We start from the raw sequence: 20,136 nt of genomic DNA on the forward strand, positions 1-20,136 counted from the left end.
TGATTTGCATTTCCCTGACAACTAATGATGTTGAACATTTCTTAAAGTGTTTCTTGACCATTCCAGATTCCTCTGTTGTGAATTCTCTGTTTAGCTCTATACCCCTTTCTCAGATTGAGCTGTTTGGTATTTTTGGTGGTTAGCTTCTTGAGTTCTATATATATTTTGGATATTAGCCCTCTATCAGGTGTGTGGTTAGTGAAGTATTTTTCTCAATCTGTAGGTTACCAATTTGTCCTATAGACTGTGTCTTTAGCCTTACAAAAACTTTTCAGCTTCATGAGGTCCCATCTATTAATTCTTGATCTTAGAGCTGGAGCCATTGCAGTACTGTTCAGGAAATTTTCCCCTTGTGCCAAACGCAAGCTCATCTGAAGCCATGCTCCAGAGAAGAATGCAATAATTATTCATTTAACAGGCCTTGGTACTCTCCTTACCAGAGTGCCCACTTGCAAGCAAGTTACAATAGGTCTGTCCATCTTCCTTCTTTTGTCTCTCCACACTGTCCCACTCTCTCTTTTAGATGCATTTCAGAACCTAAGTATGCTTTTTGTCATACTTGGTCTTCCTTCCATTCTTTTTTTTTAAAACCCTCATCCTGCCCTGTGAGTGAGTACTGCCTGCCCTGTGGTGGACCTCCATACTAGAAACTCAGATGATTCCTTTTCTTCTCCCCTTCATAGAGCTGAAATTTATCAACTGGCATATCCTGGGATTTTTTTTTAATCCTAATAAAATTGTCTTTGGGCTTCCATTTGAGGCGGTTCTTAAATTGTTTTATTAGTGAGAGTATGGTCCCAAGAAAGGACTCCAACTTCGTCTGTGTCAGAATAGTAAAAATCTTTCTATTTATAGAATTGTCTCTTTTATAATGTTGGAGGACCCACATTAAGCCGGCTATCCCAGTATCTCTGACAAACCTATTTGTGAAGTAGGAGATGTCAAGTACTTGCTTAGTTTGTTTGGCAGAATCCAGGAGTTGTCTCTCCTGCATCTAAGTTTGTCCATTTTGGATAACATTTTGTGTGCAGTATGAAGTTTGCCACCTGTGATATCATCTCCAAATATAGGTTCTTGGATGTGCACTTTCTTTGAAGTGGATTGGGGGTACTGCCAGGACCTGTGTCAAGTCAAAAAGGATTTTTTAATAGTGAAACAATTTTAAATGCCATATGACATGCATATTTGATATCTTGAAGACCAACTACTTCTCTATAACATATCTGAATTGTAAAATAGTATTTATTTTTAGCTATTTAATATCTGAATAACCTTGAAAACAATTTATTGTAATTAAATTAATATCTAATATGACAATGAGTTTAAATATCTATTAATTTGTAATTTTTATTTACCCACTTAGAGTTTGTAAGAGCAAATTTTAAAAGTACTAGAACTTTACATTGTATCTTTAAGAATTATATAGGCCCATTTTTTTCACATAAAAATTGAAAACATGTATACATTATATGTTTCAAAATTAACCTTAAATTTGTATCAATAGAAAATAACCTGTATCAGTATGTCAAAATAACCTTATTTCTACATCCACATACAAAATTCTATAATGAAATATAATCTCAATTTTGCACCAAAATACAAAGATGTCTACCAACATAAGATTATGAGTATAAAATGATTTTTGGGAGCCAGGCGGTGGTGGCGCACGCCTATAATCCCAGCACTCTCAGAGGCAGAGGCAGAGGCAGGTGGATTTCTGAGTTCGAGGCCAGCCTGGTCTACAGAGTGAGTTCCAGGACAGTCGGGCTACACAGAGAAACCCTTTCTCAAAAAAAAGAAAGTGATTTTTTGTATAAGATTCAATAATCCACCCCTTTGTTCTTATTATTCCTATAGTATTACTATATTCCTAACTTCTCAATCACTTTCTCCTTACTTAAGTAAGAAAGAAAAATAGATAATGGGAAGGAAAGAGAAAAAGAAATTCCTAAATCTAACGCTCCTATTTCATCTCTTTCCTGTCCAGTACCAGAAGTATTATAACCATCCCCTTTTAAAATATGATAAACATCCAATACCCATTGAATGACAAAAAAAAAAAAAAACAACCAAACAACCAAACAAACAAAGAAAAACACCTACCAACCATACTTCTTGGAAATGTGGAGTACATTTTTTTTTGTAATTGCTTCCTGCTGATTTTGAATGTACAATTCCATTTATGTGGAATTAAAAATTAGAAAAATTCTTAGTCTTAAGAATGGCTGGACAAAAGGAACTAGCTATTTTGCAGTTATCTTGGAAGCATGTCTTTAGAAGAAATACCAGTGATATAGTCTGAGGTAGAATTAGGCAGAAAGCTGTAGCAGTAATTCTCAGCATCTCAGCATCCCTGAGGGGGAACCAATATATATGTATATTGAATCTGTACATTTCGATACAATATTTACAGATCAGTTAAAGACGATTCTTCGTTCTCTGTTTGAAGAAGTGAAATACTCTTTCTTTAGAAGTTAGTTTGATCTTATATCCATACTGTAAAGTAAATCTTATGTGGATATGAAAGAGGAGGACTGAGGACTGATTAACCCTGAGGACTTAATAGCCAACAAGCTCCATTGGTATGTATAGCTGAAGTTCTGGCTATAGACATTAAGTCTTAGCTAGTCTTGATGTTGTTCCCATGTAGAGAAATCAGGAAATTTTGTGACCTCTCCTGCTTGGTCTTGATTCTTACTTCCTGTCTGTAGTCAAGATCTTCAGGGGGTCTTCCTCTGTTAAATCTGATTGTTTTTTACTTTGGATAGATCCAAAGCCTTTTCTTTACTATTGACACAAACATAAAGCAACTCTCCCAGAATAATCTCTCTTTTGTACAGCAGTGTGAAATCATTTAAGGAGAGACTGATCCAATCTAGCAGGCTGTTTTCTACACCAGTCTGCTCTATTTTGACCTCTATCAAAGAGGATCTACAATACTAATATGATCATTGAACATATAACCATTTTCTTTTTGCTAAGCTAAAACAAGTCCGTATGGAGTCCAAATATCTTCCTCTATAGTGGTAGGCATTTATTTTTATTTATTGAGACAGGGTATTTGTGTGTAATAAATAGAAATACTAGTTTACTAATTTAAAGCTCATGATCACCTGATAAATGAATACACCATTGATGCCAAGGCTGCTGAGGGGATAAGGTGAGATGGACTACTAATGTAAATAGAATAATTGTTTCTAATAGAACTATCCTCCTGTTCTGTATATGGATAACTGATCAATCAAAACATCAATAAAGTGGGAATAAAACATTCAAACTTAGCATTCACTTTATTTTATCCCCCCCCCCCCCCGTCTCTCTCCCTCTTTCTCTCTTTCTCATTTTTGTGTCTGTGTGTGCATAGTTGCCTGTGGATGGGAGAACATGGTATCAGTTTCTGCTGAGGACCATTCTCACCTTGGTCTGGGGCCTGAGGAAGGCTCATTTCTGAGCTGCGGATAAAACACTTGGAATCAGTGATGGATATAAGATGACAGCTCTGTGTTCTGCTCCATATTGCTTTCTTCTGGAGATAGCTCTCTCTTGTGGAGCACAGCCCAGTGTCTCATTTTACATAAACTTCTGTATGAATTGCATATCAATTGAATAATTTACCACAGGTTCCCGTTTGCTTATTTCACCAACAGCATTTTATGACCTTAGACCCTTGACTCTTAAGGACAGAGCCACATAGCCAAAAATGCCAAGGTCTCCTGCCTGATGGAGCTGGAATATAGCTTTATTTTTCTATTATATTATTATCAACTTTCTGTTTTCCAACTCCTTTACTGCTTAAGCTGGGCTGTACTGAAACTTGCCCAGACCTGACCTTGACAGACCTTGAACTCAGATGTTTGCATGGCTCTATTTCCTGAATGCTGGGATTAATGTGTACCTGTAATCATGATTTGACCCAAGCTTTTCTTTACCTGTAGCCGCCAGCAGCTACATGTAAACTGGGTTACCTGTTGAGAGAATTTTGGGGTCATAGGGAAGAGCGGCGAAAAGAAAGTACGGCTAAGTCAATGTTCACTGATCAAAGCCGTAAACTTTAATGGCGCCGGACCTTTTAACAGTTTGGGCAAACCCTCCCCCCAGACTCCAGGCTGAGTTCCGGTGGAAGTTGTCTAGCTTCTCTTGGAGGTCTTCGTCTTGACTGCTCCGGCAGCTGGGTGGGTCACCTGTTTAATTCAGGAATCCCTATACACGGAGGAACAATGAGCTTGACCTTTACTACGTGCACTCCACCCTAGGTGGAGCAGGATCCTGGCATTCTGGGAGAAGTTAACCTTGACCAAAGTCAAACTCTGACCAAGTGCAAGACTGCCCCAATATGGCTCTGTACATGTCCTCCCTTTTTTTTATTAATTTGAACACGAGGAGGTAGAAAACAAGTGGATAAATATCCTTCATAAGAAGGCGGGCCTTAACCAGGAGAGGAAGCATTGACCGTAATTCCTCTTAAATATTGTATAACGTCTTTTTCAGAGGAGGGGTAATAGGCTCCCTTATTATTTTAAGGACAGCCTCTCGACGTTAACCCCTATGCAATTAGGTGTACTTCCTGGGGACTCAGAAGCAGAAATTCACCTCCCCATGCAGTGCTTTGCCTCGCACGTCTCGCTGGTACCCATGTTTGTTCAAAAACAAACACACATAGATCTGAGTTCTATGTGGCTCCCTCTTTGGAGATCCACTTGTGTAAGTTTTGAAGCCAGGGGGGTCTGCAAGTGTCTTTAACAGACATGTAATCTCTCCATCCAGGTGAGCCTGGGTGGAGACAGCCAGTCTGCTTAACAGACAAGGTCAAGAGTTAAAGGTGGAATAGGATTAACTTGTCCCAGAAGTATCCAATTCAGTTGTAAATTAACAACTTTGAGGACCCAAGGCTTGGCCTCTGAGGTGGGAGAGGTAGCCTTGTGAATCAAGAATTAAGCTGTTACTTCTCAGGAAAAGTGGAGACTATATGTTAAATTAACACAGCTGGCTGAAGATTGTTAGCCATCTTCAAAATTGGAATCTTCAAAATTGGAATTATTTCTAGACCAGTCTATGGTTGAGTCAGCTGAGCACAATAAGGAGAAGGGTCATTTTAACTCTTCTAATTAATTTTTCCTAAGCTAGCATAACAGTCTCCATGTTCTGCCCCACAAAGTCTAAAAGCTTGAAGCTAGGCAATTTATCTAACCTGGGACATTTAACAATTGAGGTAAGTCAAGAACATATATCCAATATAGCTCTTATGTTACCATGGTCTGGGCATTCAGCAAGCACACAGTCAGCATATCTTCTGCAGCATTCTGTGGAAAAAACAGAGGACATGCCTTCTCCCCCAATATTAAATCAGGATCATGGCATATGTTAGTAAGTGAATTCCTTCATTTCACCTAGACATCAATATGTCTAATTACAAGATGTCATATACATTTAGCAAGGAGTTTCTTGGCATCTAAATTTTAAAATTTTCTTAAAAACATGCAAGCATAATATAAATGATATGTACAGGGACACGATTTCCCCTCTCTTCTTTCTTCCAAGAAGATATTGTTTTATTAATTTAAGTTGGAACACAAAGTATAAACCATAACATAGGCAATAACTATGTAATTATATAAAATATAGTTGCTTTTTCTGTTAGAGCAGTTGCAACTAGACAGCCTAAAAATGAATCATTAGTCACATGTACATATTTTTTTTTTTTTTTAAAGCCAAACACTCCCTAGGTGGGGCCTGTAAGGCGGAAACAATTTCTCAAAACTTCCTCACTAGCTTCCCCTGAGGCAGCTCTAAGCTTTGCATTAACTCAAATGTAAATTTTTTTATCTGCCCTAGGATCCACCTTGAGTCCTTGGCAAGGACTTTGTATGAGATTCCTCAAATGTAAATATCTTCTAATCTGAGCCTTTTATCTAAGACCAGAACCAAACCTACAAGGAAGTTGAGGATTAAACAAAAGAAACCTGTAATTCCACGGTCAAAGGAACCTGCTTGATATCAAATACATTTTCACTGAGATCTCCTTTTTAATTTTGGAGACAGCAGTATCACTCTTAAAATTATCTTAATTACAAAATGTTAACAATTACGAGCCTGCAAACTGAAAACTGTAGCCAATGACACACTGATTTTTATTGTAACTCAATGTTTTCTTGCAATATTAGAGCACAATTGTAATTTTGGAAGCAAATCTCAATTTTAAACAATCTATTTTCTTTAAAATTAATGGCAAACACATATTTACAGCACAAGGTTTGTATGCCAGTTCTTATGTTCAAGTGTATAACAGTGTAACTTATTAAAGAGACAATATTTTAAATCTTAATCTTCATTAAGTCTAATCTCCAGGCCAAGATTCACATGAAACACCATGCCAATTTAGGAGCGTCCCAAAGGCCTGTATTTCCTGGATTGCGTCATGCCACGTGGTGTTCAAAATGGCGACTACCCTAAACTACCAGCCTTAACCATCATGCCACGTGTTCAAAATGGCGACTACCCTAAACTACCAGCCTTAACCTAACTTTTGTTAATAACATTATACCTTTTAAATCATGTGCAGTGACTTAAGCCAATACTCTATAGTCAAGACATGCAAAATATACCTTTAAATCCAATTATAAACAAGAACAAAGCATGAGTGGCGTTAGGCCACGTGTAGTTAGTTAAGATAGCTCTAACACTGAATCACCAGTTTTAAACTAACCTTTTCTTAATAACACTATACCTTTTACATAATAACCAATTTATTTATAACTCTTTAGTCAAGAAATGTAAAGCCTTATATCATTAAAACCAATTAGAAACAAGTATAAAGCGACTACATGAATTTCACAAGCCAAACCAAAGTCTTCCCAAATCTCGAGGTTTCTGGGCTTTAAGAGCAGCTTTTTCCCCAGCCATGCTTGCCTCTTGGGTGAGTGAGCTACGCTGCTGCAGCGTGGCTTTGAATCAATCCCCACACAAACTGTGGCTAGCTCAAGAGGTTACCAGCAGATGTAATCTTTACCAATTTTTCCTTTTTAACATGAAACAGTCATTCACACAAAGACACAGAGAGGACATAAACATACACATAGACAGTCGGTGCACCGGGACAAACACGGAAAGATACACAGAAAGTTAAGCATGCTTGTTAAGCAATTGCATCCATTTTCCTCTTTAAACAGCTCTTAGAAGCTGTGGACATATGCCTATTTTTAAAAACCCCTTTCTTTTCGCCGAAATCAGCTCTTACGAGCTTTGGGCAAATGCCTACCAAATTCCTTCCCCATATTTCCCTATCTTATCAACCCAAGCAGTCCTGCGCTGGGTCCACGCAGTATGCTTGAAAAACTGTATCCATTCCTGCACTCACAACCATAGACACGAATTCACTAGCGCTAGTTTTGCCCTCTATGTTGCTTACCGTGCGGACACCATTAATTTTCACCTTTTTCTGCGAAGCTTCGCTGGATAGGGCTACCTCAAGAAATTCTCTCGTGCCAGGTCTTCCCACGTTCAGGCGCCACTATGTAGCCGCCAGCAGCTACATGTAAACTGGGTTACCTGTTGAGAGAATTTTGGGGTCATAGGGAAGAGCGGCGAAAAGAAAGTACGGCTAAGTCAATGTTCACTGATCAAAGCCGTAAACTTTAATGGCGCCGGACCTTTTAACAGTTTGGGCAAACCCTCCCCCCAGACTCCAGGCTGAGTTCCGGTGGAAGTTGTCTAGCTTCTCTTGGAGGTCTTCGTCTTGACTGCTCCGGCAGCTGGGTGGGTCACCTGTTTAATTCAGGAATCCCTATACACGGAGGAACAATGAGCTTGACCTTTACTACGTGCACTCCACCCTAGGTGGAGCAGGATCCTGGCATTCTGGGAGAAGTTAACCTTGACCAAAGTCAAACTCTGACCAAGTGCAAGACTGCCCCAATATGGCTCTGTACATTTACCTAGAACTTGTTCTCCTGCACATTGTCCTTGAACTCAGAAATTTGCTTATTTTTGTCTCCTAGGATTAGAGGTGCGCACTACTATTCCTGGGCCTAAGCTTTTCATGGTCACTATTTCTCAAGCTCTAGATCGAAAAGCACCTGATTCCCAGTCTCAAATTTGGATCACAAGTGTGCCCTCCATTTCTGGATTGTAGTTCATTCCAGATTAGAAATTCAAATTATTCCTTGTTCAACTGAAAACAAAAATAATTAGTTTAGCTGGGTGGGATCTTGTCCTGAGAATCACTTTATCTCCTTCTTTGATATCTTTCTGACAAAGCTGGCTCATTAGTGTAGCTGCCTCTGTTCTTTTAGTTCCTCTGTTCTTATAGGTCCATGAAGCCCTTCATATAATTCATATTGCATCCTATAATTTGAGTATTTGAGGAATTTTGTAAATAATAATTAATATATAGATTTATGTCTTCTTGAACTCATGTTTACAGAGTTGTTTTCCTCACTCTTAAGGGCTTTCCTGAAGGTCACAGTGTTACCATTTTTTTTCTTTAGGAATACCTCATACATTATCTTTTCCTGGAATCATGATGTTTCTGAATATCATAGAGTTATTAACCTTGGAAGGGACAACATTACTTGAAGAAGGAACATAAAGTAATATATATTTTTTATACAAATAAACCTTATGCCTACAGCAATTATCAACACTTGAGAAGATCCATGCCCTGCCAGCAATGTTCCACGAGGGGGAACTACTTCACACTGTCCCTTCTACTTCCATGCCAGACCTGGCAAATTTCTCTGAGTGGACATTAGATGATTGTGTGCTACACAATATGAGTACAGGAGATCAAACTTGTATTCTGTTGAAAAACATTGAAAGCTGTGTTCAAAAGAACTTTTTAGTCTGCTATATGGTCATGAAAGCAAACAAACAGTTCATCCTCTAGAGTCAAATTTGATGATGTTTCTTGGGATAGGTATAGTAAATCAACCTAGCTCTTAATAGTCTTATCAATGTGAACCCCATTATAAGTAGAAAATCATGAAGAAATTGCAAATACCTACTGATTGTCATAGAGTCATTAACCTTGGAAGGGAGAACATTACCTGAGGAAGGAACATAAAGTAAAATATATACATTGTTATACAAATAAGCCTTATGCCTATAGAAATTATCAACACTTGAGAAGATTCATGCCCTGCTGGAAATGTTCCAGGAGGGAACATTGATTTTAATTCAATTATCTTGATATCATCTGTGACTCTACTGAAATTTGTTTTATATTAAAATACTTATTATTGACACAGAAAAGATGCAGAAAAAGAACATATTTTAAATTTTTGTTCACATTATTATTTGTGGAAGTATGTGTGCCCTCAATTAGCTAATGTGAAAACTGTTAAATTTTCATTATTAAATTTGAAATCTTAATCCATGACCTTAATATTTATATAAATATTTAAAAAAACCTGTATCCAAGATCATCTTTTCTCCAGCTAGTGGGAAGGCAGGTATAGCCAGGAGTTCAGGGAACACAGAAGTAGCAGAGCAGCTGGGCCAGGGTCAGTCCAAGCTCCACCTGCACCTAGGAGATGGGCAGCACTCTGTGCCAGGGGAGAGCCAGTCACTCAGAGGTGTTGAGACAGGCTTGCAGGCCCACAGAAGGAACAAGGACCAGCTAGAGACAGCAGCACCAACTAACACTAGAGATAACCAGATGAAGAAAGGCAAACTTAGAAATGTTACCAACAGAAATCAAGGCAACGTGTCACCATTCAAACCCAATTCTCCCACAACAGCGAGTCCTGGATAGCCCAACACCCCAGAAAAGCAAGATTTGGATTTAAAATCACAGCTCATAATGCTGATAGAGGGCTTTAAGAAGGACTTAAACAACTCCTTTAAAGAAATTTGGAGACCACTGGAAAACATGTAGAAGCCCTTAAAGAATTACAGGAAAGCACAATAAAACAGGTGAAGGAATTGAACCAAACCATCCAGGATCTAAAAATGGATGTAGAAACAATAAAGATATCACAAAGGGAAACAACTCTGGACATAGAAAACCTAGGAAAGAAGTCAGGAGCCATGGGCACAAGCATCAACAACAGACTACAAAAGATAAAAGAGAGAATTTCAGATGCAGAAGATACCATAGAAAGTACTGACACAACAGTCAAAGAAAATGCAAAATGCAAAAAGCTCCAAACCCAAAACATCCAGGAAATCAAGTACAAAATGAGGAGACCAAACCTAAAGATTATAGGTATAGAAGATAACTAATATTTTCAACATAAAAGGCTAGTAAATGTCTTCAACAAAATTATAGAAGAAAATTTCCCTATCCTAGAATAAGAGATGCCCATGAACATTCAAGAAACCTAAAGAACTCCAAGTAGATTGTACCAGAAAAGAAATTCCTCAAGTCACATAATAATTAAAACACCAAATGCACTAAACAAAGAATATTAAAAGCAGTAAGGGATCATATAAATGATCTAAACAATCCCATAACCCCTAAAAAATAGAAGCAGTCTTTAATAGTCTCCCAAACAATAAAGTCCAGAACCAGATGTGTTTAACGCAGAGTTCTATCAGACCTTCAAAGAACACCTAATACCAATACTCTTCAAACTATTCCACAAAATAGAAACAGATGGAACATTACACAATTCATTTTATGAAACCACAATTATTCTGATAACTAAACCACACAAAGATCCAACAAATAAAGAGTTTAGACCAATTTCCCTTATGAATATTGATGTAAAAATACTCAATAAAATTCTTGCCAACTGAGTCCAAGAACACATCCAAGTGATCATCCACCATGATCAAGTAGGCTTCATTCCAGGGATGCAGAGATGATTCAATATACAGAAATCAATCAATGTAATCCACTATATAAACACACTCAAAGAAAAAAAAAAACACATGATCATTTCATTAGATGCTGGGAAAGTATTTGACAAAATTCAGTTCCTCTTCATGATATAAATCTTGGAAAGATCAGAAATTCAAGGCCCATAGCTAAACATAGAAGCAACATAGAGTAAACCAGTAGCCGTCAGCAAACTAAATGGAAACTGTAAGAACCCCCCCAAAACCAAGGGTGCCCCATGGTCCCACACCTCAGAAGGAGACATCCATATCACTCATGAGAAATGGTCTCGATGCAATAACATGAGGATTTCTTTATTCCAGAATTCTGGATTCCACAGCCGTACACCACGCAGGGGTAGAGGACTGTGGACCCCGAGTGCCGAATTGCGATAGCTTTTATAAGTTTACAACAAAGCCCGCAAATCACAAACCAATCATTTCTTAGCATGGAGAGTCCATGAAATGCAAGCCAATCTATTTGTACCACTCCATAGTTTTTAGGGCAATCAGTTTAGATTATGGGAGCCCACGCACAGTGGACCAATCAGTTTCCTATTTTCTTTTTATTTAATTATATATTTTTATTTTCTGTATTCTTTGTTTACATTCCAAATGATTTCCCCTTTCCCAGTTCCCCCCTCCCCATATGTCCCATAAACCTTCTCTCCACCCATTCTCCAGTCATCTCTCTCCTTTTTCTCTGTCCTTATATTCCCCTCCCCTGCTAGATCAAGCTTTCCAGGATCGTGACTCTCTCCTTACTTCCTCATGGGAGTCATTTCTTATGCTAATTGTGCCTTGGGTATTCAAAGCTCCTGGACAAATTAATATCCACTTATCAGAGATTGCATTCCATGTGTATTCTTTTGTGATAGCTGCATGAACTCCTGGGTAGGGGTAAAGGCTTAAGCAGTTTACAGAAGCAAGATAAGCTTAGCTCATTTCCAGTTACCTTGTGGGGCCAGGATCACCTATTCAAGGCCTTTTTGCCTAGGTCTTAAAGTGCAGACTCTGGAATGTGACCTTTTACCTAGTTTCTAACAAAGAGCACAAAGAGCAGGCTCTGGAATATGAAGTGTTTGGGGCTCCTTAGAAGGCTGGAGTTAGGCTGTATTTTTTATTCTTTCAAAACTTGAAGCAAAAAACACTGAAATCAGAGACTAGACAAGGCTGTCCACTCTATCCCTACCTGTTCAATATAGTATTTGAAGATCTAGCTAGAGCAATTAGACAGCAAAAGGAGGTCAAAGAGTTTCAAATGGGAAAGGAAGAAGTCAAAGTATCACTATTTGCAGATGATATGATAGTATACTTAAGAGACCCCAAAAATTCTATCAGAGAACTCCTAAACATGATAAACAACTTCAGCAAAGTGGCTGGGTATAAAATTAATTCAAACAAATTGGTAGCCTTCCTATACTCAAAGGATAAATTAACTGAGAAATAAATTAGGGAAATGACATCCTTCATAATAGTCACAAATAATATAAAATGCCTTGGTGTGACTCTAACCAAGCAAGTGAAAGATCTGTATGACAAGAACTTCAAGTCTTTGAAGAAAAATTGCAGAACATCGCAGAAGATGGAAATATCTCCCATACTCCTGGATTGATGGGGTTAATATAGTGAAAATGGCTGTTTCGTCTAAAGCAATCTACAGATTCAATGCAATCCCCATCAAAATTCTAACTCGATTCTTTATAGAGTAGGGAGAACCATTTCCAAATTTATCTGGAATAACAAAAAGCCCAGGATATCAAAAACTATTCTCGATGATAAAAGAACTTCTGACAGAAACACCATCCCTGACCTCAAGCTATGCTACAAGACCAAAGTGTGGAGATTTGATCCTTATTGAAAAGTATATCAAAATACCCATAGCTCATAGCCAACCAAAAGAATGAGCAGTGTCCCCAATGGAGCAGATAGAGAAAGGACCCAAGGAGCTGAAGAGATTTGCAGTCCTGTAGGAGAAATAATAATTCATTCCAACCAGTATCCCCAGAGCTCCCAGGTACTAAACCACCAACCAAAGAGTACACATGGAGGGACCCACGGCTCCAGCTACATATGTAGCAGAAGATGGCCATTTTAGATATCAATGAGAGGAGAGGTAATTGGTCTTGTGAAGGCTTGATTCCCCAGAATAGGGGAATGCAAGATAGGAAATTGGGGAGCAGGGAGCAAGGGGCTGAGGAATGGGATAGGGGGATTTTTGGAGGAGTAACATGGGAAGAGGATTCCATGTGAAATGTAAATAAAGCAAATATCTAATAAAAAACTATGTACTGTTAGTTTTCATTAAAGATAACCTCATTGTTTCCCTAAGGCACTAACTGGAGATACAAATTTGGAACAGTTGTGTGATGTTAATATTTGCAGCATTGTATTCAGTTGACAGGATAGTAGATTGAGTTTCTAATAAGAGCCACATCTGAACCTAGAGACCTAAGGCTTGTGGTTCATAGAGTACAGACATCAGTGACATTTTTTCCAGTCTTACTGTCAGCAGAACTAATGATTTAGAAACAAGTTTATTTCTAAGTGAGAGGGAGCCATTGTAACAAAATGTATTTTTGCCATTTAAAAGCAAAAAGATAATGATTATATTTAATGTTATTGTAATATTGTTTATGAATATTAAGTGGTCAGCACAATAAAATGTGCTTGAATTTAAGTCATGATGTTCCTGTATCATTTATGCATTGAATTTACCTTATAAAGCCAGCCTTTTATATATTATCACAAAGACGAGGCATTAAATAAATTATTTGATGATGTGACTTGATTAATTAGTGAACTATTTTTTCCAATGGAATTATTTTATGCTTTGTTTCTATCAAAGTGGTACTAATTCTTTGATGAAGATGTAACTTTCAAACTGAAAGAGAACTTCAAAATTTGGTCCTCTGAGAAAATATTTTTTTATAATGTCACTTGACACAAAAATCCTCAGCACAACCTACATCTATTATAGGTCACAATTTCCAAATATTTCACTTTAAAAACCTTAGTTTGGCACTTGTTTAAACCCTACTATATAGTTTCACCACCCTTTGGCCATTAGCACAAAGGCAGTAGCATACATTTTGTGAAGTGATAAACATACCTACTTATTTACTGATATCTACATGAATACTACAGTCACAAGACCCTGGAATTGTCAGCTCATTTAATAGCAGTGCCTTGTTCATGTTACAGTGAACATGATGGCAAGCTATAATAGGTGTACCTAAGTTCTTCTGTGTCTTCTCATCAGGCACCGAAACAAGCAAGAACATCTGGGACATGGTGCTCTATCCAGAGGAAGACCATTCCTGAGATAGATGATGATACAGTCATATTTAAAGTTCTGTTGTGACATAAATTTCAATTTCCCGTTGGATTCTCTACACAAATGTTTCTTCATCTTAAAAAGCTAAAATCCAATGAGATAGGTGTATACATTTTAATCACAGAATAGGAAAAATCCTATGATAATGAATGGGTTTGTAGAAATCTACTATAAGAAACAGTAGTTAGGACAATAACCTCTTTTGCAGCCATTTTTCCCACAATCCTTCTTGCTTCATGTTCTACGCTTTGGAAGCTTACTGCTGACCTATTTAATTATTTTTTGTTTTTGTTTTTGTTTGTTTTTGTTTTTTGGTTTTTGGTTTTTCGAGACAGGGTTTCTCTGTGTAGCCCTGGCTGTCCTGGAACTCATTCTGTAGACCAGGCTGGCCTCGAACTCAGAAATCCACCTGCCTCTGCCTCCCAAGTGCTGGGATTACAGGCATGCGCCACCACTGCCCTGCATTTAAACACTTTCTAAATCTATGTCCACAGATTTATGTTCCTTTCAGGTAGTTTAAGATCTGTCTCTGTTGTATTCTATAGCTGCCTGCAGCTATTATGAACTGGGTTGCTGGAACAGAAGCTGAGGGATGGATGGGGAAGGGGAGAAAAGAAAGAAGGGACAGGACAATGTTTCACTGATCGAGGCCAAAACTTTAACGGCAGTCAGACTTTTTAACAGTTTGGGCAAACCCTTCCCCCCCCCCAGACACTGGGCTGAATTCAGGTGGAAGTTGTCTAGGTCTCTTGGAGGTCCTTGTGTCTCAGGCAGCTGGGTGGATAACCTGCTTAATTCAGGAATTCCTAGACCTGCAGGAACAATGAGCTTAACCTTCACTGAGCTTCTCCACCCTAGGATAAAAATTCCTGCCTTAACCTACTTCTCTATTATGTCCTAAAGGCACATTCCTGCCTGAAGCCAGGGATTGTCCTTGGCCAATGTCAAATTCAAACCATGTGCATGACTGCCCCAATATGGCACTGTACATGTCTCATTATCTGTAACAGTCTATCAAACAAACATACACATTTTAGAAATAGAAACCTCATATATTTTGTAACAGTGCTTATGGAATTTGCTAAATAATGACATCAATTTTCCCAGTCCTCAAAGTATAAGTAAATGAAGTTACCCAGTAAATGTTGCTGCAGACAGAAGTCTCTCTGTATGTTGACTATTAGAGTAGGATAGCCAGGGACTTCACTATGTTAGTTCCTTGCAAGGAAGGATGACTGCTACTCTTGGAATTACTCCTTTACCATTGTACTTCAGAAACATGCTCTTAAGATTCATTTCTACACATTGCTACCATGCCCTTTCCCTTCATTTACAGAGGAGGTTTCATATTTTTAATTTTTTAAAAACGTACACTTCTGTACCAAAGCTACAAACCATATACATCTTAGTTGATCAGGTAAAGTGTAGAAAGTGTCTTCTATTAACATTTAATAATTCAAGCTTAGAGATACAGTCAGGTTGCTGTAGTCAGTAAAGGGTTCATTAAAGGTGAAGAACCTAAAACATATGCTTCCAAATTATGGGAAACAAAACAAAGAAACAAACAGAAAAGAAAGAAAAACAGATATGTGATAAATTGATTTTTTTTATTTCCTGAAGTTGCCATTTAGTTGGTTAGAAACCAATTGTATTACCATCCTTTAAATTGCTTTTTATTTTAATTCTTTAGTCAAATAGATCTACTTTTTGAAATAATTACCTACTCAACAATTCAACTAGATAAAATAAAAAGGCAAAAAGCTCATCACTGTAACATATTTTTAGCAATAAAATCATATACACAATTGGAGCAATTTCTATAGTCCAACACCTAATTATGTACTTACCCAGTACTTAGTTCACAGAAATGAATGTCATGCTAATTAGGACTTTTGTTGGGTTCTTCACCTACACTGAAAATAGACTGTGGTCAGGGTTTGTGGTAAATTGGTGAGCACACTGAATAGATCTTGGGTTCTATTGTTTAAAGCTGCTGTCCCATAGTACAATTGTTTCCACAAATTATCAGGACTATCCTAAATTTATTTCACTTCCCTGAATTCTGCAATGTAGTTGATGATAAATGTGATACATATTAGAAGAAAACAGTACTTTCTATTCTTTTGGCACATACCTTTCTTTTCTCTGACAATACCATTGCTACATTCTGTGTCAGAGAGGAAAGACAATTATCACTATGACATGTTTATCCTATCCATCATCTTAAGACTCTGAGCCATTATTTTCTCATATTATGGGCCTGTATATTCATTTATATGATCATATCAATATCCACGTGCCTTTTGAAATCTTCCCTCTGTGTTGCCTCAATAATTGAAGTAAACACAGTCTAATCCCATTGACCTCCTTTTATCACTTTGACATTTTAGTGTCATACTTAGATTGATATAAATTTGGGTATGGGCACTGAACATCTAACCCTGACAAAATGAACTTCATAGAATCATATATTTGATTTGCCTGCATTTTCTAGAGTATTGTGTTTTCTTTGGCTTGCGTTTACTTCTTAGCATCTCTACTTTAGCATGTTTACTCCTCCTCCCACCAAAGTGTCACATCTTTTGTTTTTCTTCTCTAGATTTCCTGGTAATTGGTACTGCATATTTTATATTTATCCCCCATTCACTGAAACAGAGACACATATTCTACATGCTCCTTTTATATTTCCAATGGACATTGATGTATACATACATGTTCCCTCATCTTTTAAGGGTCATCAAGTGTCAATATAGTCATTAACCATTTGATTATCTCCCAGTCATTGCTGAGTATAATTATTGGTTGTTTCCCTGAGTAATAGCCACCTGCTTTGTTCTGTTATCTGCACTGTGAGTAGAAATGATTTAATTATACCTTACATTCCATGGATGAATGCCCAAACTAGACTTTCTAGAGTCTTAATGCAACTGATATTCCTCATATTTACTAACCTGTTTAATCTAATAAGTATTACTTCTTTATTTTATCTCCATCATGATATAGCACAAAGTTCTTTAGATGGCTCTGGGTATTCAACTCAAGGAAGCACTTTATCCCTGTAGCCTTTACCTGCTTTGCCATAAGTAATAGATATGCTCTTTCAATTTCTCAGTTCTTCATAATAGAACCCAAAGTTGGCTAAACACTCTTCTCTTTTATGTCTTAAGGCATGCAATTGAACATAACTGGAAAAAAAAAGTTGATTTACTGACTGGTAGAACTTTAGGTTCTAAACTGCCAACAGCATGTGGTCTTGTAGTCCTGCCAAACAGTTGAGCTTTGATTTTCTGGAACAATGAACTTCTCACTCACAGTCAAATCCTCCTGTGTTTCCCAGTGTCTGCTTTCTGTATTTTATAATAATTGATATGTAACATTACATAACTACTTAAATTTAGATATTAATCCTTGTCTACAATCTTTTATGAATTTCAGTAAACATATTTGGTATCTAAAATATTTGCAGTAAAGAACATTTCCAGGTCTCTTCTGGAATTTGTCTTGATACATATACTCTATGCTTTTCATTTTATAAAGTTCTTTTATAGTTGAGTTTTTGATAATGGCAAAGTTACATTTTTTTACTTATGTAGCATATCACTTCATCCTCAGTACTAATACATATGAATATTATGCCCATTTTCACCAAGAAAAAACTGATAAAAAGTATCCTTACATTCATACAAGCAATCAGAGTAGGTGGCAGATTTGAACAAGAGTTGTTTTTGGATCCCAGAGATCAAGATTATGCAACATACTTTGCTTTATGCATTGTGGTGAAAAGTATGAACTGATGTTAGTAAAGGGGGGGGTAATGAAGGTCATGTCACTTCCTTTTTTTTATTTGATAATGAGCCAAATTTTTACATTATTTTTTATTCAGTATATTCTTTATTTACATTTCAAATGATTTCCCCATTCCAGGATCCCCCCTCCCTGAAAGTCCCATAAGCCCGCTTCCTCCCCATGTTCCCCAATCAACCCCTTCCTGCTTCCCTGTCCTGGTATTACCCTACACTGCTACACTGAGCATTTTTAGGACCAGGGGTCTCTCCTTTCTTCGTCTTGGGCATCATTTGATATGTGAATTGTTTCTTGGATATTCCAAGATTCTGATGACCCTCAGTGGAGGAATGGATACAGAAAATGTGATATATTTACACTATGGAATACTACTCAGCTATTAAAAACAATGAATTCCTGAAATTCTTAGGCAAGTGGGTGGAACTAGAGAATGTCATTCCAAGTGAGGTGACCCAATCACAAAAGAACATACATGGGATATACTCACTGATAAGCAGATATCATGTCACTTCTTAATGGTACAAAGAAGAAAAGTTTTATTTTGATCCCCATCTGGGAGAGATTTCCAAGCTCAGTTGATAGTGTTAGTCTGTATTATGAAAAGAAATAGAAATACCACCATAATTTTAGTTTGTTATTTTTGGTAAAGGTTAATTATTCTGATATGCCCATGTAATGCTGAATAGCAGCTTTTTATTAGATATTCATCTCACTGAGGTGACAAAATAAAAAAAAACAAACAAACAAAAAAAAAACACAAGAAAACATATTAGGGCAGAAAGGCTTTATTTTGGCGCAGAATCTGAGGGCATGGTTCTGGAAATTCATGTTGGCAGGAGCTTGAAACAGTTGGTCATATTACAACTGCAATCAGAAAGCACAGCAAGACAAATGCTCTGAGTTGATTACTCTTTTTTTTTTATTAAATTTGGGATACAAGTCAATGGACTGATGTCATCTGCAGTTAGTGAACACAATTTAGAAACCCCTTCAAAGCTATTCTCAGTGGTGGTAGATGTCCTAGGTGGATGGACATATATAAAATGACGACATTAACCAACACAATTTTGTTACATAGTATTTAAATATAATATAGCATGATATGGTTGTTCTGCCTACTGTGCTACAATGAGAATTTAATGGCATACACATTTGTTTCTGTTTAAGAAATTGCTCTTTCAGAGCTGTCTTGATCTCACTTTGGCAAGGATGCATTATATGACCAACCTGCTTCTAAGTGATCACAGAGTGTCCTCTGGACAAGTATGAACTGACATATCATTGCCTGTATAAAACCACTAAGAGTTTGCTTTTATCTTTGCTTCCTATTTACAGGTATAGGACCCCATTAAATATAGAAACATTCTAAATTCATTTCCATGAATAGGCGTAGAATGACATTAAATGCTGGCAATAATAAAAGATAATGAATAGCCTTAGAGAAAGACCTGCATATTAATGAAAAAGAACTCCTCCTCCTGCATGCCAGACCAGACTCAGTCTGAACCTACATCCAGGACAGAGCAGACATTTAGGTGCATGGGAAAGCTGTTTATTAATTAGTCAGCTCCTGGAAGATTGTGTGGTAAGGCCTCTCAGGACTTCCCTGCTGTGAAGTGTCCCTGCTGTGACAGGAACTGCATCATCAGACAGCCAAAGAACTCAATGTCAAACCCTTTTATAAATTCTTTTTCCTTTAGGAATTTATGGTGATAAAGGGAATGTATTTCTTATCTGCCAGTATGGCTTGATGACAGAGAAGCAGGCAATGGTGATGAGCTCAGAACAGTACCCGCTGAGGGACTAATGTCCTTGAAGCTGTCAGCGATCAAGTTCCCCAACTGTGATCCTAAAGGTCTGCTCAAGAATTTCACTCATCATGTACACACCACTGCAAGCACACAGAACCAAACTAGAAGCCAGCAGACAAAAAAGTAGTCCTCAGTGTGGCGAAAGAACAATTAGGTCAGAGCACTATAGCACAGGAGGCAGCAGGAGTTGGGGGCTGCACTTACTTTGTAAATCCCTCCAGTCTTCTCAGGTTGACCAGCTGTAGTTTTGGCTTTTGATGGCATTGTCTCTTCAGCCAGAGGAAATTGGTAGAAAGTTCTCCAGTATCCTTTATACCTCCTTTAAGTGGTAGGTTGATTTGTACTCAGCTTCCTTGGTAATGTCAAATA

Source organism: Apodemus sylvaticus, chromosome 15, assembly GCF_947179515.1.
Source record: "Apodemus sylvaticus chromosome 15, mApoSyl1.1, whole genome shotgun sequence".
NCBI lineage: Eukaryota > Metazoa > Chordata > Mammalia > Rodentia > Muridae > Apodemus > Apodemus sylvaticus.